Source organism: Abramis brama (genome assembly GCF_963993115.1).
Source record: "Abramis brama genome assembly, chromosome: 14".
In the NCBI taxonomy this organism is placed as follows: Eukaryota; Metazoa; Chordata; class Actinopteri; order Cypriniformes; family Leuciscidae; genus Abramis; species Abramis brama.
The window spans coordinates 34979601-35003037 of NC_139976.1; the positions used below are offsets into that span (position 1 = coordinate 34979601).

Consider the following 23437-nt stretch of genomic DNA (forward strand, 5'->3'; position numbering starts at 1 on the left):
AAAATGTATTTCTATAGCACTTTTCACATTTTGCATGGTTGCAAAGCAGCTTTACATACATATAGAAAGTAGTTACAAAAGTAAACATTTATGACAAATAAAGAAAACAGCATATAATTATTTTTAAATGGTGAAAGAAATTCACGTACTTGATCAGAAGTTTTATTACTTTAGTGTATTCCTAATAGGCTACACTCCAATGCACCTGTTGTCACATTCACCGCCTGTCTTCGTCCTGCTCACTACAGTTCCCAGAATCCTCCTTGTCTCCACACCTGAACTCACTCCCTCAATTACCCACCTGTTCATCATTATCATCAGCTGCATCACCTGTCTTGTGTTCATCTGTGTGTATTTAACTTCCTGGTCTTCACTCCTCTTTTGTCGGTTATTGTTTGTGCACCAACACACTGTTTCTTGTTTGTTTTGAGTTTTTCCCTGTTAATAAACCTTTTGTTATTTTGGTACTTCGCTTGGCTTGTCTCCTTCCTCACCCGGACCTTACTCCTGTAATACTTTTCCAATTAATGGTAGGCTACTTTAAAGGCTTGTTGCACTTTGAAATGGACTGTGAAATTTTGATTGCATGAAAAGTAAAACCGCCAAATCATTTCATCATGTTTTACATCAGGAGCAGAACTGCAGAAGTACGCCGAGACAATCGGCAGAGAAATGTTACAGATGTTTTTTTTTTCCATTCGCATGCACTGAAACACAAGCAGACAGTTCTGCACGTTCACATTCTTCCACCAATGAACAGAACTGTCTGTGTTTTAGAGCGTGCACAAGAATAAAACAAATGTTATGCCGGTTTATGCAAAACATTCTGCAGATGATATTTAATGTTGTGTCTGCTGGCTTTATTTCTTCAACAGCTTCAAGTTTAACGCAGTTTCGTGTTCTATACAGGTTGTTTATTTTCACACACTCGTGAAATTCAAAAATCACTTTTTGTCTTCAGGGACAGTTTTGTTTGTACGCTTCAACCTGAAACTTCAAAAAGGTAATCATAGCTTGTGAAAGACGCTTCAGGAAGTGTGTGCATCTGTGTCTAAGATATTGATACTTAATGACACACAACTTGTGTGTTTATTGTTTGGGCTCAGAGCATGCACGATCAGTTCCTGAGGGATCTGCTTGTGCCACTGTGAGTTTTTTCCCTTGAGAAAACTCCACTCTTGTCTGCTCTCTTCTCGAGGGAAGAGGAACGACATCTGTACCAGGCGATTCAGGTCCCGCTCGCGCTGAGGCAGAGCAGAGATTGGAATCATGGGGTTTTTCAGAGGGAGCTTGCTGAGGAGGTTGAGAGAATTGTTAATCTCTCACGCCCTTCAGAGACTCGCGAGTGTGAGCTGCAGGATGAGGATGTATTGTTACTAACATCCTCTGATCCAGCAGCGAGTGCTCTGCTGTGTATAAAAACAACTAGCCCAAGACAGCAGGAGACGGCTGATGAGGGTGAAGAGGATATACAACCCAAACCCTCACAGCCACCTTGCACCGCGTATGTTAAGCTGTTGAGTGTTATGGAACACGCTTCAACGAGGCTTCTGCTGTCATTGGAGCGTGTAAGGGAAGAGACCACTCGTGACAGACTTCACGAATGGTTTCTTTCCAGCCATGAAGCTCCAACTGTCGTGAGCCTTCCATTCCTGGCAGATCTACACAATAAGATCGGGAAGGCATGGAAGAACCCGTATTCATTATCAGCAAACTGATGAATAATACTGGTTCCCTGTTAGGAAGTATTAAGGGGGTGTTAAATATGGTTTTCATAGGATGGTGAAATTAGGGCCCTGAAGTTCCCATATTTAGGTAGGCTATGTATACCCTTCACATAGGCCTCTTCTTATGTTAGAGCCGTCAGGCTTATATAACGGGTAGTGCCAATCTGTAGTAGTGAACAGGTTGGCTGTATGGAAAATTCTCTAGTGAGGCCACCGTTCATCTGAGCACCTATTAGACATTTTTTGTGTGAGATGGCTTCCTCCCTATCAGGAGTTATTCTACTGAGGCCACTGCTCTGTCAAGCTCCAGATAGATCTACAAAGTCAAGCAAGGCCTACCTTGATAGTCACCTTATACTAGAGCAGCAGTTCTCCTCTCACTTTAGAGAGTCGTTGAGATTATAGCTCTGAACTTCAGTCACTTTATATTCGTGTGTCGGCCCTCACGGTACCGCCTCAATTTCTGGCTTAGGCTTAGTAATAGGAAATTGGTGGCGGTTTGCTAAGCATTCTCGCCTTGAGCCTCTCAGTATCTGAGTGTAGGCTGCTTAGAGCTAGAGCCCATCAGGTTAATTTATCCTCTTACTACAAGAGTCGTCTAGCCAAGGCCCACCTTTTGCACTAGGCGTAAAAATGCTGGTGGTGTTACAGGGTAGATAGCAGCATAGGTAGCAGGCTATCTTCAAAAAGCCTCCCATTTAGATATCTCATGGGCGTTGTCAGGCCTTTTCTCTCTAGAACAGGGATGGGCAACTTCGGTCTTGGAGGGCCACTGTCCTACAGAGTTTAGCTCCAACCCTGAAAAAAATCACCTGCCTGTAACTTTCTAGTAATCCTGAGGACCTTGATTAGCTTGTTCAGGTGTGTTTGATTAGGGTTGAAGCTAAACTCTGTTGGACAGTGGCCCTCCAGGACCGAAGCTGCCCATCCCTGCTCTAGAAAGTAAGAAGCAGTATGCTTAGGCCTCTGCCCTTTAGAGCTGAGTATTGTAGATAGTTTATCCAGCTAGGCCTTAAAATTGAAAAAGGATTTTTTTTTTCTGAGCCCCTTGAATAAAATAATTAAAGTCATAAGGTTGAATGTCATTGGCCGCTTATTGTGACCTCCATTTCCTTGGGTTAAGTAGAGAATGTAAAATCTGTCTTGTAAAAATACAGGATAATAGGCCTCGACCCTGATACATTCCTCAGGGTCATTGTTAGGGTCTTTATTTAGAGTACTTTGCTACCCATAACTCATATGATATCACCCTTCACCACCCAGGCTCAGGTAGCTTCAGATTAGTTACTCCCTCCCACTTGGGATGGTTGAGTATGCTCCATTAGAGACGAAGCACTGCCTGGGCTGATGCCTGTGACATTTGAAGCTGTAGGCCTTACAATAGACCTCCTCGATAGTCCGGTAGCGTAAGATTGTACTCCCCTCGCTTTAAAGGGTCGATAGCACTTCTGCTGAGTGCACTGCCTGTTGGCAATGTAAACCTAAGGGCTGGAGGTGCTCCCCTTATTAGGGTCCCTTTCAGAGTGCCCAGCATCCACAGAGCTCTGAAGCACTGTGTAGATCCAGGATCGAGTAGAGTCACTCCCCTCGTTTGCAAGGGTTAGAAAGTGCTATGCTGAGTTCTATTCTCCAGGATGCCCCTCTCTATGATCCGGTCTGTGAGTGATTACTGCCACTATCTACAGTCCTCACTATTGGATGCCTCCAAAAGTAAGGCAAGTAATACTAGAGACTCTGTTTAAAAAGCACTGCCTGGGCTGACGTCCGTGAAAGCCGAAGCTGTAGACCTTACAGTAGGCCTCCTCGATAACCCGGTAGCGTAAGATTGTACTCCCCTTGCTTTAAAGGGTCGATAGCACTTTTGCTGAGTACACTGCCTGTTGGCAAAGTGAAATAAGTATAACCAGGCCCACAGAGATGTCTGTGAGAGTACCTGACTTCTGTGGCTAGCTCTGCTAACAGTCCCGCTATCAAGTAGTTAGGCCTTGACAGGCCCCATTGAAGGTGGATCCCCAACGAGCTGGATGCTTAGCATTGCAAAGGCAAAACCTAGCCCAGAGCCTGGTCAATACTTATCAGGTTTTGAGTATAGTGTTCCAGAATCTATCTGAGGATCGTTCTGTATGAATACTTAGCTCCCTAAGTCTGGTCGGAAGGTCGAAGGACTCTCACAAGGCCTCCCTGTTAGATCAGCCCTAGAGCTGGAGGCGCTCCCCTATTAGGGTCCCTTTCAGAGTGCCCTGCCTCCACATGGCTTTGAAGCACTGTGTAGATCCAGGATTGGGTAGAGTTACTCCCCTTGTTCGCAAGGGTTAGAAAGCGCTATGCTGAGTTCTACTCTCCAGGATGCCCGTCTCTATGATCCGGTCTGTGAGTGATAACTACCACTATCTGCAGTCCTCCCTATCGGATGCCTCCACAAGTGAGGCAAAATATGTTAGAGACTCTGTTTAGGAAACAGACAGGTTGTTGGCAAGACTAGGTCATTAATTTAGACCAGGTCAGCCTCCCTGGTGGCATGTGGGGTTGACTTTGTGTCCCCCTCAGAAAGTGACTGGACGGGACCCCTTTGGACCCCCTGGTCATATTCTCTTAAAGGAACCCCCCTCTAAAGTCGGCTGTGGTATCCATGCCCTTGAGCTGGCTCAGGGTCAAGTGCTTCGTGTCAAAGCACAAAGTTACTTCCTCGCTTAGTATCAAGCTCGGGCAGTGGCTGTAGGGAATACTGTCACTGACAGGGGGAGTGTTTTTGGCATTTCAGTGAAACTGCCATTTTTTGACGTTTTTTGTTACAGCCATAATTTGGCATGCACTCCCCTCAGCATGGTAGCGTGGGATGATCGTTCCCCATAGCGTTCTGACGCAGTGCGAGTTCCCTTTGAAAGGGAACGTCTCAGGTTACGACTGTAACCTATGTTCCCTGAGAACAGGGAACGAGACACTGCGTCTTTCCGCCATGCCGCGGGGATGCCTGCTGAACAGTCCCCTCAGACGATAAGTTGTTGACATGTTCTCCAAGCTCCCCTTATATACTTCCGGGTCGCACTAGTGATCATAGGCTGTCGCCGGCCAATCGGATTGGCGTGATTAGATAAGCGTTTCAGACACCTATTCACACGGAGGCGTTCCCCATAGCGTTCTGACGCAGTGTCTCGTTCCCTGTTCTTAGGGAACATAGGCTACAGTCGTAACCTGAGACGTTTTGCATGATGCATATGTGCGTGGTGGCGCAACTGGTAAATCGTGTGCACTTGGGTTCGAATCCAGTCGCTAGTTTTTTCGACGTTCAATGTACATACATCTGTTTCCATTGTCTCTCTGATGTTCTCCGGATAAGTAAGTTACTGGTATACTGGTGGGTGTCAGTAAAAGGCAAATTCTTAAGCTGTGTCATATTTATAAAGATTACTTTATTGTACTTTATTGTTCACAATATACATGCATTGTCATTGATAAATTTAAACTAGTAACCCTTGATATTCTGAAATGTATAATGCTATTTAAATTATAGTTTCAGTATTTACAATACTGATTTTTTTTAACATGTTTCTCCTAAAGTAAAATTGAAGACATCTGAAAACAAAGCTGATACCTAAATGAGACATATAAGAGAATCACTCCCTAGTATTCTGACTAGAGTACTCCTGTCAGAGCCATAGCCTTGTGGGTAGCACATCGACATCGAGACACAACTGCACCTCAGGACAGGTGTGCGAAGCACTGATTTGAGGGACAATATTAAGTGATATTAAGGAACAATATGATCATGATGGATCTGCTTCATAGCTGTGCATGTTAAAGAAAACCCCTTGGAAAGTTTCACAATAAATCAAGAATTCAACAATGTTGTGGGAACTGTTGTAACTTACATAACATGTTCCTTTGCCCGTCTTTCCTCCAGCACAGATCATTGTTGGAGTGATTGTCATGTCCCAAAATGTAATGTCTTGAAACCTGCAGTCACACTCCTTATTCCCCACCACATTTACCTGCACTTCCTGCAGAGTTCCAGAACTGGGCTTAGCACCTAATTATCATATCAAGAAAACATGCTTTTAAGACATTCTGGTGAAAATATGGATCACTGTATGATACACTTACAGTACAGATTTAAAAATAATAATAATACGATTAATATAAATGTTAATTTAATTCTCTCGCCATTAAAATATATTTAAGAACTTTTAATTCCATTGATAACAGAAAACAACTTCCATGAAAAATAATCTCGGTAACACTTTACAATACGGGTGCACTAATATGCATTAATTCATGCTTAACTAATGCACAGATAATCATGTGTTAATGTATGACTCATGAAGAACTAAACCAATAATTAATGATTACTGCATCAGAAACTAATAAAGATTCTATATGGTTAATATATTAAGTAATATATTAATTGTTATTAATTAAATGTGTCATAATGTATTAATTTCATAATAACATATTTTATGAACTAAAAGTGTAAATTAATGCGTTAATTACCACAACTGGTTAAAGCAATGTACTGCTTTAATTAATCATTAACTAAAGATTTGCAAATGTATCATTATGTTATGACTTTACTTATTGAGGCACATGACTATTAACTAATTGTTAAGTAATATGCCAGGGTATTGACAGTTTGCACATACAGTGAATGTAATGTCAAAGAATGTGTTTGAAGGTGGGTGAGTTGGGCTGCACACAAATATCAGCACACCAGAATCTGAACTCCTGACCGCTGTTACACTGTTTAAACTGGACGAGACCAGCTGTCTACACTGGACATGACAGACCATTGCAAGTCCATTTGTCCTTCATAACAGAACTAGCGCAAGAGCTCGGAGTACGTCAGAAATAGAGTGTGGCATCGGTTTACTGTCGGGGTCGTGTAGCGTTGCGCTGCATCCAGTGTAGTATCACTGACTATAATGGACGTTCTATTGTCTTTGTCCAGTCTAGACACAGTGTTATGAAATAGCAGCGCTCGACCGCATGTTCTCAGTGTACCTCGACCTCGACCTCAAGCTGAACCTGATATATTCCTGTGCCATGAACAACAAGGTTCATCGGACTCAGTGAAATCTTGGTTGTAAATGGTTGGAAATTGAAATCCATGACTTAGAGTGGATGTCAAAACCAAAATGGCATATTACTTAACAATTAGTTAATAGTCATGTGCCTCAACAAGTAAAGTCATAACATGATACATTTGCAAATCACTAGCTAACGATTAATTAAAGCAGACAATTTGAAGTTGAAGTACATGACTTCAACCCATTGTGGTAATTATTACACATTCATTTACACTATTAGTTAATAAAATATGCTATTAAGGAATTAATACATTATTACACATTTAATTAATAACAATTCATATATTACTTAATCTATGAATCATTTAGAATCTTTATTAGTTTCTGATGCAGTAATCATTAATTAATGGTTTAGTTCTTCATGAGTCATACACTAACACATGATTATCTGTGCATTAGTTAAGCATGAATTAATGTATATTAGTGCACAAGTATTGTAAAATGTTCTCAAAATGTCACAAATGTCATTCAGGAAGGGCTGACTTTATATTTCTGTTAACAAAATGTGACCTTTGTCTTTTGCATATGAAATGCATAAAATGTGTGACTGCATTTTGTCAATTGGACTTACTTCAGTCTATGAAATTAGTCACAATTAGTCAAATTCATATGAACATTCAGAACTTTTGTGTTTTGTGCTAAGCTGATGCAATGCAATGGAAAAGGGAAAAGCAATGGTAAGGAAAATGATGAACAAATCTGAGATAAATCTTAAGTTCAAGGTAAAAAAAAAAAGTAAAAGTTGACTTAATATTTGTAAATGTTACATACAATTTTGGGTTATTTTAAGATGTCCTTGTTACAGAGTAATTATACATTTAACTACTGAGTGATCTAACTGCATGTGCTAACTATAGGGTTAGGATTAGGATTAGGTTTGGTTTAGTGTTAGTTGCTGTCATGTGTTGAATTTGTTTTCTGTTCTGTTCATTCTTGAGTTTCATTGTTATATATTGCTCCTTGTATATCTCAGTTCATGCCATTCTTTGTTCGGTGTCATCTTTACTTTGTGTGGTAAACTTTGCTAATACTCCTTAGTTTATTTTGTAAGTCCCCAAGTTATATTATTAAAGCCAGTTGTGATAATTTCCTCTTGCTAGGCACTTCCTTGCCATCTACTATACGTAACAGAACACAGAACCCAAAGACAAGAAGAGGAAACATGGATCTGGCTGAGTCAAGAAGACGGTCTGAGGATCATCTCCTCTTCTTCCTCCATCAGAGCAATCACCCTCTGGAGCAATATGTGGAGGAGTTCCTGCAGAATTACCATCTTCGAGTGTAAACAAAGCAAGCCAATGGACATTGGCGAGCGAGATTTGCATCGCGATTTCCACCCCTGAAGTTGGTATATAAGGAAGCGTGGTGCGCTCGCTCAGAAAAGCTTTCGCTTCGGAGCTGAGCGTTTCATTACAGATTCTGCTCTGCAATCATCTAGAGAGTGTCTACAAACCTGGAAGCAGCTCTGCATCAGTGTTGGTGTGGCGGTGCATCAGCGATGATCGCAGCTGAAGAGAGCCTTCCTCCGCAGTCACTACAGCTTATGAGAGAGCATTCTTGAGCACAGCAGGCTTCACAACAGTCTTGCACACTGTGCAGCGATTGTTCCCCTGTGTGCCTCAAAACTAAGGAGCTAGTTTCCCAAACTGAAAGAATAAACATGGGTGTGACGTTACGTCTTTCTAAAGATGTCATTCAACCCGTGTGTTTCTGGATGCGGTTGTTTCCTGTCTCCGTCTGACAGTCACGATCACTGCCTCACGTGTCTGGGCCGGAAGCACGCTGAGGTGGCGTTTGTAGATGAGTCATGCACCCACAGCGGAAAGATGACCATCGCGATGCTGCATCGAGACCCAAATACCTCGAAAGAGGTGGAGTACCCTCTGCTATTCTCCGATCTAGTCCTTCTGCCCAGCAGAAGGCTGCTTTGGCTAATACACTGGGTGACCTGAGGATCACAGTGGGGGCCCCCCTTTCCTCTAGCGCATCGCAAGCTGTGGAGCTTCCGGTTGAGATTGCTGGTCCTTCTCAGAGGAGACCCATTAATACTGGGCTCTGACGGAGGACCAGATGTCCATTGCTGCATCGGAGAGTGAGCTATAGTCTTCTGGGGATGAAGATTCAGCTGTGCATCCCCCTTCGAGGAGAGTAGCATTGTTTGAGTCTGAACCAGAGCTGAAGGCCATGCTTTCCTGGGTTGCTGAGAGCGTCGGGCTCGAGTGGAACCCTCCACCGTGTCCCGAATGTTCAAGGCTGGATGATACCTCGGGGCAGCGCATGCTGAACATCAGCAAGCCCCAGTGCCTCTCTTCCCAAAAGTGCATAAGGAGGTTACAAAGTCGTGGAAGGCACCTTTTTCTGCCCAAGACTGCTCTGGCGCCTTCTCCGCTCTCACTACCCTCGATGGTGGGGTGGCCAAAGGGTAAGTGGGTAACCTCCAGGTGGAGCATGCAGTTGCGATGCAGCTTTGCCCGCAATGTGCTGCCGCCTGGCGGGGTAGTCCGTGTCTCCCATCCAAGGCCTGGAAGTTAGGCCCAGGCCTACAGTGCCGCTGGACAGGCTGCCTCCGCCCTGCACGCCATGGCCCTCCTGCAAGTCTACCAGGCCAAGGCACTCAAACAGCTGCACGTGGGTGGTTCTGACCCAGGGTTGTTGCGGGAACTGCGCACAGTGACGGACCGTGCCCTATGGGCGACGAAAGTCACAGCGCAGTCCTTTAGGCAGATGATGTCCACACTTGTGGTCCAGGACCGTTATCTATAGCTGAACCAGGCTGAGATGAGGAAGTCCGACAAAGTTTGCTTTCTCCACTCCCCAGTCTCCCAGACCGGACTCTTCGGCAATGCTGTCGATAACTTCGTCCAGCAGTTCTCGGCAGCACAGAAGCAGACCAAGACACACCGACATCAGCTCTTTGTCAGCTCTTTGCACACCCTCCCTCCCTTGTTGGACTTATGTAACGACACTGACCGTCTGTCCGGTCAGATGTTCTGAAGTAGCGAATCATGATTGTTCTTCTCATGCTGACTAAATATGAACACTTCACGTTCATATTCAGAAAGCTCTAATCGACTAGCTTTCTGACACAAGTCTCTACAAGCAGGCCCTGGTTAATGTTTTACCCGACCTAATGAAATCAACGAACAGGCCCCTGTTTGTTTCTCATACTATCACGTGCTGCGACCACAATTCCCTTACTGTGTCTAACGTTTGTTCTTTGTGTACTGAAGGAAAATTGCAAGACTTACCCCATTCAGTTGTTTTGGGACAACTAGGACTATCTTGCTTCTCTCAGCAAAATTATATGACGCCTCAGGCTGTCAAGTTAGTCTGCCCACAGAACTACCTTTGTTTTTGCCGAGTAACACATTCTCAAATAGCCCCCAACCCCTCACGTGGTATGCAGATGCCGACCTCACAGATACACACACATACATACATATACACACAAACATCCGTTGTGTTTAACTTAATATCCTTTTAATGTATGTAACTCAGACTGGTATCTGAACATCCTGTATGTATGTGTGATTAATGTTGTTTTGATCGTATAGTTATGATCTTCGAGTGTTGGCTCTGTATTTTTCTCTGAAGAATGTTCTCCCAGTAGAACCGCATCCTGTAACCCGATCTCATTGATAACGGGGGCGCAACACATTAACACACACACAATCACGCACACAAACACATGCAGAAACCCACCACACAAGGGACTTTTACCCATAACGTCACTTTTCGATGTACTATGTTTATAAACCATAGGAAAGCATGTATATATATCCTATTGTAACATTAATCGAACTGCAAATGCCTATACTAATGCATAATAATGTATCTTTGCATTACTACAATGTCTATATTCTATTTCTGATATCTCTGTAATCCTCTCCAGCTAACGGAGTGGAATTCCGATAGCAGAATGCAGTAATGTGCATTGTTTTATACATTTCATATTTCTTGAGCAAATCTTCTCAAGTTAAATCTCCTCATGACTCATTCCAGTGGGCGTCGTCCACTGGACAGCGGAACTTCTCCCTTTTAAAATGCTCTGAGCTGATTCGTCCTCCACGCAATGGAGGCGTACACGGGACACTGATAAAAAGTCCAAACCTTCATTTCTCACTCTCTTCTCCCTCCTCAAAAACTTTGGAAACCCAAGTCCGGACCGGCTTCGGCCTGCTTCTCTTTTCTTCTCTTTTATTTCTTTTTATGTTTTTCTATAGTCTAGTTTCGTTTTCCTATTCGCCTCTGTTCATTCACGAGCTGAATGAACTTAGCCTGAATCATTCCTGGCAACTTCACCTCAAAGAAAGAGACTCTTTGAACCTCCCGCGCTCGCGCTCGCATGGAAGACACAGCACGCGCGCACCGAAGCAAGCCCTGCTTTCTTAAAGAAACACACGCACGCTGCTCTTAGGACACACGCACGAACTCGGCGTTCTTCAGCAACAAAGAGAACCATTTTGCAAGATAAGTTTATTGAACTTTTAATGTGATTTGATTCCTTGCTGTCTCTCAAAAGGTTACATTGCCTGTGATTTTGCCATGCTGAGATCATCTCGGTGATCTCTCTCATCCTGAACTTTAGTTTCACTTTCTCCCTTTCATCCTCTCCCTCTCTCATCTATTATTCGTTTAGTCTTGTATTTTGTTTACGTGTCCTGTACATACATATTTACTCGTGTAAATTGTAGTATTTTGTATTCCTTAGTTCCATGTATTAGTCCAATTATTAAAATTCCATATATACTTGATTGATCCTGTCTATAATTCTCACATTACGAGTCCCTGAAATGTTTGATCTAGCTACAGGCTTTACAATTTGATTATGGTTTAGTAACCTAAATTTTACAAGGACAAAAGGAATGGTTTCATGGCCAGAAGCTATTCCTTTCTGAAATTATAAGAAGTGATGACTTTATTGAGAAGGTTAGTAAGTTAATCTTATGGTCGTTTGCGGGACCGACAACTGTTCGATAATTACATTAATTTTCCATTAAGGGTTATCTCATAATCGATCTGAAATAGGATTTTTGATATATGAATGATGAATTATAATTCGTTGTGATTGATTGTTCATATATACAAATCGATCTATTTTCAACTTCGAATAAATTAATGTAACTGTAAAATGCAAAATATTAATCATATTCATGATTAATTATTAAAATTCCCTATAGATCATTTGAGCTAATATTAATATTAATGTACAACCCAGTGTGGTTACAGTTTGGTGGAGATACGCGACGCATTTCAAACTTTGTTTTATGAGCAATTCAGTTTCAATCTGTTTATATGAATATTAATAATTTTTGTGCACACATTTTATGAAATTATGAAATTGTGAGATAAGTCGCAAACGCGAACTCACTTCTAACTGACCAAGGCAAAAAGCCGAAGTCAGTAGCCTAACGTACATTTTAACAAGTGGCTAAAATATGCCTAGACGATTTTAGCACTGTTAAATGCTACACTGCAGTAGCCTATTTAATGTTACAAATGTCCTGTTAAGAGATGAAGAAATATCTCTGCAGTTGATACATTTCTAATATTTGTTTTAAATCGCTGTGAACGAAGAATTCTCACGTGCGTACTACCGGTATTAATAAATATGTTTTTGAAGCGAGATTCCTTTTTAAACATTTAGGCCTTGCATGTGTTGTAAAGTTTTCTTTGTTCGAAGCAGAGACCAGTGAGACAGTCGGGATAGCGTTCAACAGAAGTTATTCTTTATTGAGAACTCCGCCGTACGCGGCTGTAGAAACGTCCAACATGATCTAACTCTAATACAGTATGCATTGTAGTTATATACATTCCAAGGGGGAGGGATTACATAGAGGTGGAGACTCTGAACAAAGCATGCAAATGAAGTAGGAACACACCCTACTCTGAGTCCAATTGAATCAGCATAACTACTCAAATGATCCAATCAGCCTGACGGTATCACCCATATCTTCACATGATCACAGAGACAAAAGCACAGCTGTACATTGAGCTTACTGGGCAGGAAATGCATAAGGGCAAAGGGTGAGGGTGAGAGTCTCAGGAATTGACTCATTTAGAGAACAAAGGAAAACCAGGTCGGGCAGGAATATCTCGCTGTAAACTCAGTAATCACTTTCTCAGTTTATATACTAACTAAATTAAACATTTAATAAAAATGTAATCCAACTTACAGCAAGATATTCCTGCCCGACCTGGTTTTCCTTTGTTCTCTAAATGAGTCAATTCCTGAGACTCTCACCCTCACCCTTTGCCCTTATGCATTTCCTGCCCAGTAAGCTCAATGTACAGCTGTGCTTTTGTCTCTGTGATCATGTGAAGATATGGGTGATACCGTCAGGCTGGTTGGATCATTTGAGTAGTTATGCTGATTCAATTGGACTCAGAGTAGGGTGTGTTCCTACTTCATTTGCATGCTTTGTTCAGAGTCTCCACCTCTATGTAATCCCTCCCCCTTGGAATGTATATAACTACAATGCATACTGTATTAGAGTTAGATCATGTTGGACGTTTCTACAGCCGCGTACGGCGGAGTTCTCAATAAAGAATAACTTCTGTTGAACGCGATCCCGACTGTCTCACTGGTCTCTGCTTCGAACAAAGAAAACTTTACAACACATGCATGCTATCGTTATTGAATTCGTGGTTAGTCCAGTGATATTCAACAAAACGGTAAACTCCTGGTTAACATTGACCTAGCTAATCAATCGAAAACCTAAATACACAAATCATAAGTGCTATTTTGATAAGTGTGTAATATGGGAGTCTAGCAACAGACGGAAAATTCCTGTTGTCCACATTTGAGTATTTGCGGCGAAGAAATCCCGCCATACTCTCCTGTGCAGTATTAATAGCACCAAAAGGTCCGCCGAGACCTCTGTCTAGTTTGTGATTTGTTGTAGAGAATCAGCGCGTGACGCGATCTGAACGCTCTTAGATTTAAAATCACAGTGAAGCGGTTGTAATTCCACTGACTAAACACCAGAGGGAGTCCTTTGTGTTTAGCAGTCTCCAATTACGGCTGAATTCATTTCCCGGTGAATTAATGTCTAAACTCTAAATAACTATTCGCATTTAGCCTACAGCTTGGCTTGTGCAAATATTATTTCATGTTTGACAAATTTTCCTGCTTTTGACTGATACATTTACTCTGAGTTTGGTTCAAACCAGATTTGAATTAAAACTTAGATTAAATCCCAGCCATTCACGTAGAGGAAACAACGGCACCTAGTGGCCGCCTCCCGCTAGGTCGGTTCACTCAGCTCTCTTTTCTCTCTCTTCAAATCCTGTCGGGAATTGTTTATTTCCACTTTTCTCTTTTGATTATCTTTATAATTATTGATGAGACTTCACTGTTACCATTAATTATTATGGGATATTATTCTGAGTTCTCCTTTTACATTTTCTTTACATGCTCATTTAAATTTGATTTAAACGTTTGAATTTTAAATTTAAATTGAGTTCTCTATTCAGCCACTGATATCCACTTGGAGGAAACAGCGCCACCGTGTGGCCTTGTGGATACTAAGTCGGCATCACTATTTTCCTCCTTTCACTCTGTTATATCGTCTTTCTCTCCTGATTATTTTTATAAATAGGACTGATACTTTAGTGTATCTGGATTATTATAGGATATCATTCCGATTTTTACATGTCCTTGCATGCTTATTTCAAATTTTAATTTAAACAAATTTTTAATTTTTAATTTGAATTAAGTTTTCGGTTTGCCAGGTTGAGCACAGAGAGGGAGCACACCCCCTTGTGGTGAAAACCCACTACTGCGGCCTCCCTCTTCTCCTGGGTACCTCCTGTCATTTCATTTTGATTTTGATTTTCAATTTTTGTTTTTATTCTATTATTTTATTTCTACTTTTTTTCTATCTCTCTTTTGGGTTAGGTTATTTCGATAATTACCATCATTATCATAATTTCCTTTTCATTTTATTATTATTTAGTAAACCCTTTGACTCTGATTGCTACACAAATAATTAATCCATTTGGTTTAAACAAACTAGCCTTAATTCACTTTAAGTTTCACTTGTTTATCCTTTGTGTATTTATAGGTGGCATTCACTAGAGCACTGTGGTGAGTTGCAGTCATCTCGGGTTGGTTTCCGCGAGCGAGGTCATCTGTCCGACGCTACCTGGCACTGGCCGTGTGTCTCGGACTCTTCCGAATCTCGTACCTCCGGTTGTGGCACGCCACCCCGACATCAGCAATTTGGCCCGCCAAAAGGTTAAGTCAACGTCAGCGACACACAAGGCAATTTTGAGACAATCACTCGAACTGGGGTCTGCTGAAAGGACCACTCCGAAAGGAGAGTTCCGAGGAAAACTCAATCTTTCCGTGCCGTCTGATGATTGACACCTTGGCGCTGCCACTTTGTGTTTAAAGTCGCAAGTGGTTTGAGTGGGCACACCGTGGTACCGAGAGACGAGGTTGCCCGAGAGCACTGCGGTCAAGTGTTGGAGAACCGTCGGAGAGGTTGACCGAGCCACTGGTTTCCACCTGAGTGGCCTCAATTCACCGCAGGTAAACTAAATTTAGTAAAACCCATTCCACTTACTATAAGCCACAGAACACTAGATATCTCCTGGATACTTTAAGTGTTTGGCCCATCTCTTCTCTAAGCCACACCATCTTCCTAGGTTTTCTACCCCGATAGCCCCACTCACCTGTTGGCCCTATCTTAAACCCTAGCAGTGGTAATAGCTTAGGTCTCTTTATCCTCTTGAACACATACTGTGTTACTATTCTGTTTATTTAATTTCAGACCTAGTCATCACTAGTGTTTTGTTTTACCTCAGTCTTTTCTATCCTTTGTTCGGTTGTGATTTGTTTCTTTCATTTTCACCTAGAGACAAGTAACCTATGAGAGCCACCAAGGAAGCTAAATAATAGGGCGACAAACCAAGCAGCCGGTGTCATCACGTGACCCGCGAGGCTACTGCCTGTCAAATCTCTAGTTCGGGTCCTTAGACCAAAGTCAATTGGCTCCGCTAACTGTCTAACTGTGCATCAGTTAGCCCAAAATTCTCATAAACGGCATAGCCCGTATGAGTATAGCTCATTAACCTTAGAACGAACTTGCATTGGTCTCTTTGTGTGTCTGCTGTGCTTCTCTCGCCTACAGTGAAGCCAATATGTCCCGTGCATCCAGTCCAGCAGTCCACGGGGGCAACCTCTCGACATGGTTGAGAGCAATGACGACCCCCTTCCTGCCCAAGGACGCCAGTGACCTGCAGCATCTGAGCCAAACGCAACTGGACACCGAGCTAGACGAGCTGATAACACACGATCCTACCCAAAGCTACAACTACAAAGACTGGGCCAGGATCGTCAGCAGCGTCACCCACAACGTCGTCGCCCAGGCGAGGCTCAGCGAACGGCGCAACATCGACCTGGAGCAGCAAGCAGCAGCGCTACAGCTTCAAGTGGAGGAGGCCCGGAGGGACCAGGCCCGTACCCAGAGTCGTCTAGATCAGCTCCTCCTCGAGACCCAGAACCAGCGCGAGAAAGAGGACGCCACAGATCCAGAACTACAGAAAGAAGTAGAAAGACTTCGAAATGCCCTGCAAGATCTGCGCCTCGACACAGACCAAAGAGAACAGTTGGAGAGAGAAACCAGAAAAGAACTCGACGAAAAACTCCAACAAAGTGACGCTCTCCTAGAGAGAGCCGAGACTGAACTAAAAGAAGCAGAAGCAAAAGCCAGGGCCTGCGAAAAACATTTGCAAACGGCCCGAGCTAAAATCGGCGAGCTTACTCTGCAGAGAGACGAGCTCCAAGATGAACTTGACACTGTTCATGCAGAACTGAGACAATCTTACAGACTGCAGAGTGGCTGGAACGGAGAAACACACATCACAGAGTTTCTCCCGGCCAGCCACCCCAACCCTTTCAGCTAAGAACCCAAAACTGAAAAGGGAGATGTAAGCCCACGGCTCAAGACATCACCAGCCAGCTTTCAAGAACACCTGTCAGCAGCAAAAGGGGGAGGACCCCTTCAGACAACCCATGCCACTAACCACGGCACGACCCCCCGAGAACTTGACAAGCTAGCTCGAAACATTCCTATGTTCGATCCAGATTCTGCAGAAGGTTGTGACATTCATGCTTATTTAAAAGACATTGACTTTCACTTGCAAACTGTCGCCAACGTGACAGCTTGGGACAATTTGTATCTGTTAAGAATAACGGCTAGCAGTGATGTTCGTAGCTTCCTAGACCGTCAAACTGAGGCTGTCAAAACGGACTTCCAACAATTACGGCAAGCTTTGATCCGTGAATTCTCTGATCCAGACTCCGATCAAGGTTTCATCGTTGCTGTAGACCTCAAGCAAGGTCGGCGTGAACACCCCCAGATCTACTACAACCGACTCCGACAAGCCTTCTTCGGAGCACGGAATGAGCCCGGGATGGAACAGGATGTTACCTTTAAAACTCTTTTCCTGCGGAATCTCCATCCAACCTTATCCCATCATATTGGGGTTTTGGCCGATGCACGGACCATGTCTACCCAACAGCTGCGTGACTTAGCCCATAAAGCTTACACCAAGCAAAAGACTATTTCTGAAAAGACTGTGAAAAACCCCACAATCTATTCTGTCTCTGAGCACTGTCCAGAACTGACTTTAGAGGGTGCCCCACAACACCACAGTCACAGACATTTTTACAGAGAGTCACGACCGTTCCAAACCAGCAGAGGGCAACACAATCGCGGTGGTGCTCGTCCAAAGCACCAGAGCGAGCGCTCTGAAAGATTCTGGGAAGCCGGCCGGCGACCCAAGAAGAACCGATCTCCACCGTCCAGGACAACAAGCCCCGACAGAGAGTGGAACCATTCTCGACACGACACTGGTAAGCTCAAGCCTGAGCTCACATCAGATAACCACAGTGCAGCCACGTCTGAGACAGCAGAGATCCTAAGGGTGCTGAAAGAGCTTCTTCACCAGAAACGTCGCAAGAAAGACAAGAAGGACGAGCCCGACATCTTATGTCTAAGCATAAGACCGGTACCAAGCACCCAGAACACTGCTCGTCAGCCACAGACCACAGAGCTAACTGTCACATTACAAGGTGACAGCATCACCCAAGCTCCACAGCTGACAGCTGTACACCATGAACGAAACAGCACACTTCCTCAAACCAGGTACCACAATCCCAAGGTACCAGGAAATGCTGTTTTGGCTAACTGCCTCCGCAGCAAGCTACACGAGACCGGTCCTAACCACCCACCGACCGTTACACCTGCCCCGATGCCAATGTTCCTGGGCAACCTCATTGAAAAGGGCACAGGCCGAAAACTCTACCTGAACATCACGTTGGAAAAGGAAGTGAGCATGGAAGCCTTGATCGACACAGGATCAGACATTACGATAATTTCAGTCCAACTGTTCCAAAGACTCCAATTTGAAGCTAAGAGACAAGACCGAACTCTTACACCTCAAACTTGTGACCTGAACGTACAGTCATACTGTCAACATGACATCCGGCTCGAACAGGTAGCTCACATTCACCTGAAAATTGGTCCTTTGAGTCTAGTCCATCCAGTGTTCATCTCAAAAATGGACACTTTTCCGTTCCTCATCGGCAGAGACCTTCTAGATCTCTTTGAACCGTTACTGGACTTGAAACAGCTCAAGGTCTGGGCTCAAGTACGAGAACTTCACTCCCTCCAGTCACAGCCAGACGGTCAGGTCACAAAGGTCACGGGAACTTCCGCAGAGCCAGACTTTCAGGTCACAGAGTTCACGGGAACTCCCACAGCCAGCCATGAAGACACAGACTCAACACCAAGTCAAGGTTCAACTGTGCTACCCTGCACCTTACAGCCCACCAAAGACTTTGACACCTGCTGCCTCAAGGTCATAACTGACCTGCCGCGACATGACCTCACTCAAGCCATCGCCAAGCCTGGCGCACTAAACAACAAGCTGTGGTCACTTTCAACCCACCCACCCACCCTAAAGAAAGTGAAGATTAAACACAGCATAAGAACTTTACAAGCTCAACTGCCTACCTCAGAGCCGCTTACGCTGGCTCCGCTGTTTGCAAAGACAACCATAACGGACATGCGGGCTTCTGACATCTACATAAAGACTTTAAATGCCCACCTCTCAAACCCCTCCAACCACCCTTGCATGCCATCTGTCCTCACTGACAACCAGTGCCTCAGACCACTGCATGACACCACGCACATGCTGCGTGAAAACAACATTCTGAGTTGTGCACCGATAGACATCACAATGCCAAGGCTTGTAATGCCACGGCGCACAAAGGGGGATAAACTGCTAATGTTCGTCTATAACGCATCATGTGCTACACACCGCAGCACCAGAGACACTGACGAGACACTGAAGCAAGCGACAAGCCGGCAGCAAGATGTGGCAAAACATGGGCCAAGGCAAACTAAACCCAGTCGACGCCCACGAAGTAAAAAGACTGCCCTGTCCAACCAAAGACAACCCTCGCTGGTTTCTTCCTCCCCTTTCTCTCTCTCTCTCCCTGTTGTCTATACCAGGTTGCTGCTGTGGTTCGCCATACTGTACTGTCAGCCAACCAGAGGACAGCTGCCACAGAGAGAACAACTGAGACTCCAGATCACCGACGGCAGGACCTACCCCCAGCAAATGCATGGTCGACTCATGCAGCCCTGCCCGGGCTACAGAGCACACTACCCCAGCTCCGCAGCCCAATACATCTGGGCAAGTGCCCAATGGACAGAGGACACCCTCTCTCATGCCGAGGCCAAGGTCGAACACATGCTCAACCAACTGAAGAAAGTGACTGTCGCACAATTGGGACTCCTAAGCACCAACCACCACTCCAGATGGCTCCTGGGAGTGTTGCTCCGAGTCGTAGCTGCCGCCAGAACTCTGTTTAACATTGGTATGTCCAGTGTAAATGCAGCGAACCAGACCGCAAACTCCATGAAGCCGCTGTTTACTGTCTTACAGAGTGACTTTGTCCAGACTCAGCTGGTTACAGCGCTAACGACAGACATGCTGTGGGAGGTTAACTCTTCCAGTAACAGCCTAGCCACAGGCGTAATCCTACCGCACCTGATACCCTCAAGCCTCGTGCTCACTGCGCGGGCTTCCGCCGTCAACATGCCAGCTGACCTTCTACAAAAACACCTGGCCTACTCTCTGGGTAGCGCCATCCCACTCTACGTCTATCCCGAGCAGAGAGAAGTGGGTTTTCTCCTAAATCTGCCTATCATCGAGTCAAGCCAAGTCTACAGACTTACAGACATTTTCAAAGTCTGGTTTTGGGAACGCGACACCCACATCAAGGTACGCCCTCCAGACGTGGGGGCCTACCACGACAGCAATACACAACGGTACTCAGGTTCAAACCCGCACATGTGTACTTTGACTAAAGACATTCATCATCTCTGCCCTGCCGACGCTAAGCCTCGTACACAAGTCACCGAGACGCAAGCAGAGATTGCAAGTGACAGAGGGCTCGTCAACACTTCCGTGCGCACAGCCACTCTCACTCACGACCAGCATGACATAACCAGCCGTGTCAACATGCTTAACCAGAATACGGGACTTCAAGTACCGAAAGGTGTCACCCTACACCTTGATGACCTAGCGTTGTACATTCTTCCGAGCAAAGAATACCAGACAGCACTGAAACTCCCATCCTCCAAGAACTACAACCTCATCTTAGATCCAGAACTAGAACTCCGTAGTGAGAAAAGGGGGTCCCAACTCACTGACCCTGCTCCTGTCAACACAGCCCTCCGAGCACTGTCTCGACGACCTGTTCTGAACACTTCATCTGCGGTCCAAGCCGGGACCGCCGCCTACATTGGGCTGTGCACCTCTGCAGTTAATCAGCCACATCCTAACACTAGGTTGGCCTCCATCCTGTCCAGAAGACTCAACGAGATGCGATACAGCCAAGCTCACGAAAGCTGTGTCCAAAGGTTTCAGACGGAATCCCCGGAAAGGGGGTGTCAAGTCAGAGACCACGCCAAACCTCATCGAGCTGAAGCCTCAGCTCCAAGAACCACCTGCCTTCCCCCATCATGATCCACCTGCAATCCTACCATCATGATTCACCTGCCATCAGCCCATCGTGATGATTGTCGTCCGATGAAGTCCACACAGGGACTTCATCCGACGAAAAGGGGGAGATGTAACGACACTGACCGTCTGTCCGGTCAGATGTTCTGAAGTAGCGAATCATGATTGTTCTTCTCATGCTGACTAAATATGAACACTACACGTTCATATTCAGAAAGCACTAATTGACTAGCTTTCTGACACAAGTCTCTACAAGCAGGCCCTGGTTAATGTTTTACCCGACCTAATGAAATCAACGAACAGGCCCCTGTTTGTTTCTCATACTATCACGTGCTGCGACCACAATTCCCTTACTGTGTCTAACGTTTGTTCTTTGTGTACTGAAGGAAAATTGCAAGACTTACCCCATTCAGTTGTTTTGGGACAACTAGGACTATCTTGCTTCTCTCAGCAAAATTATATGACGCCTCAGGCTGTCAAGTTAGTCTGCCCACAGAACTACCTTTGTTTTTGCCGAGTAACACATTCTCAAATAGCCCCCAACCCCTCACGTGGTATGCAGATGCCGACCTCACAGATACACACACATACATACATATACACACAAACATCCGTTGTGTTTAACTTAATATCCTTTTAATGTATGTAACTCAGACTGGTATCTGAACATCCTGTATGTATGTGTGATTAATGTTGTTTTGATCGTATAGTTATGATCTTCGAGTGTTGGCTCTGTATTTTTCTCTGAAGAATGTTCTCCCAGTAGAACCGCATCCTGTAACCCGATCTCATTGATAACGGGGGCGCAACACATTAACACACACACAATCACGCACACAAACACATGCAGAAACCCACCACACAAGGGACTTTTACCCATAACGTCACTTTTCGATGTACTATGTTTATAAACCATAGGAAAGCATGTATATATATCCTATTGTAACATTAATCGAACTGCAAATGCCTATACTAATGCATAATAATGTATCTTTGCATTACTACAATGTCTATATTCTATTTCTGATATCTCTGTAATCCTCTCCAGCTAACGGAGTGGAATTCCGATAGCAGAATGCAGTAATGTGCATTGTTTTATACATTTCATATTTCTTGAGCAAATCTTCTCAAGTTAAATCTCCTCATGACTCATTCCAGTGGGCGTCGTCCACTGGACAGCGGAACTTCTCCCTTTTAAAATGCTCTGAGCTGATTCGTCCTCCACGCAATGGAGGCGTACACGGGACACTGATAAAAAGTCCAAACCTTCATTTCTCTCTCTCTTCTCCCTCCTCAAAAACTTTGGAAACCCAAGTCCGGACCGGCTTCGGCCTGCTTCTCTTTTCTTCTCTTTTATTTCTTTTTATGTTTTTCTATAGTCTAGTTTCGTTTTCCTATTCGCCTCTGTTCATTCACGAGCTGAATGAACTTAGCCTGAATCATTCCTGGCAACTTCACCTCAAAGAAAGAGACTCTTTGAACCTCCCGCGCTCGCGCTCGCATGGAAGACACAGCACGCGCGCACCGAAGCAAGCCCTGCTTTCTTAAAGAAACACACGCACGCTGCTCTTAGGACACACGCACGAACTCGGCGTTCTTCAGCAACAAAGAGAACCATTTTGCAAGATAAGTTTATTGAACTTTTAATGTGATTTGATTCCTTGCAGTCTCTCAAAAGGTTACATTGCCTGTGATTTTGCCATGCTGAGATCATCTCGGTGATCTCTCTCATCCTGAACTTTAGTTTCACTTTCTCCCTTTCATCCTCTCCCTCTCTCATCTATTATTCGTTTAGTCTTGTATTTTGTTTACGTGTCCTGTACATACATATTTACTCGTGTAAATTGTTGTATTTTGTATTCCTTAGTTCCATGTATTAGTCCAATTATTAAAATTCCATATATACTTGATTGATCCTGTCTATAATTCTCACATTACGAGTCCCTGAAATGTTTGATCTAGCTACAGGCTTTACAATTTGATTATGGTTTAGTAACCTAAATTTTATAAGGACAAAAGGAATGGTTTCATGGCCAGAAGCTATTCCTTTCTGAAATTATAAGAAGTGATAACTTTATTGAGAAGGTTAGTAAGTTAATCTTATGGTCGTTTGCGGGACCGACAACTGTTCGATAATTACATTAATTTTCCATTAAGGGTTATCTCATAATCGATCTGAAATAGGATTTTTGATATATGAATGATGAATTATAATTCGTTGTGATTGATTGTTCATATATACAAATCGATCTATTTTCAACTTCGAATAAATTAATGTAACTGTAAAATGCAAAATATTAATCATATTCATGATTAATTATTAAAATTCCCTATAGATCATTTGAGCTAATATTAATATTAATGTACAACCCAGTGTGGTTACACTTATCACGGTGCAAGGACTGTCACATGTTCAGTTTGTTTTCTGTTCTGTTCACAGTTTCATTGTTAGTCTTCTAGTAAATTAAATTAGATCTGTTCTCCTCCATTTCCTTCCTGGTGTGTTACTATGGTTCCACATTGATATAGTATTCTATTCAGGTGTGTCTAGTTAATTAATCACTTTGTTTTGTTCCTTATATATAC

The 23437-nt window shown here is 43.8% G+C and overlaps 1 protein-coding gene across 1 annotated transcript in view; it reads right to left on the minus strand.

The window, feature by feature from the left end:
• The window catches only part of LOC311096687 (integrin alpha-X-like), a 569425-nt gene that overhangs the window by 431131 nt on the left and 114857 nt on the right, over nt 1-23437 (minus strand). The window lies entirely within an intron of this gene.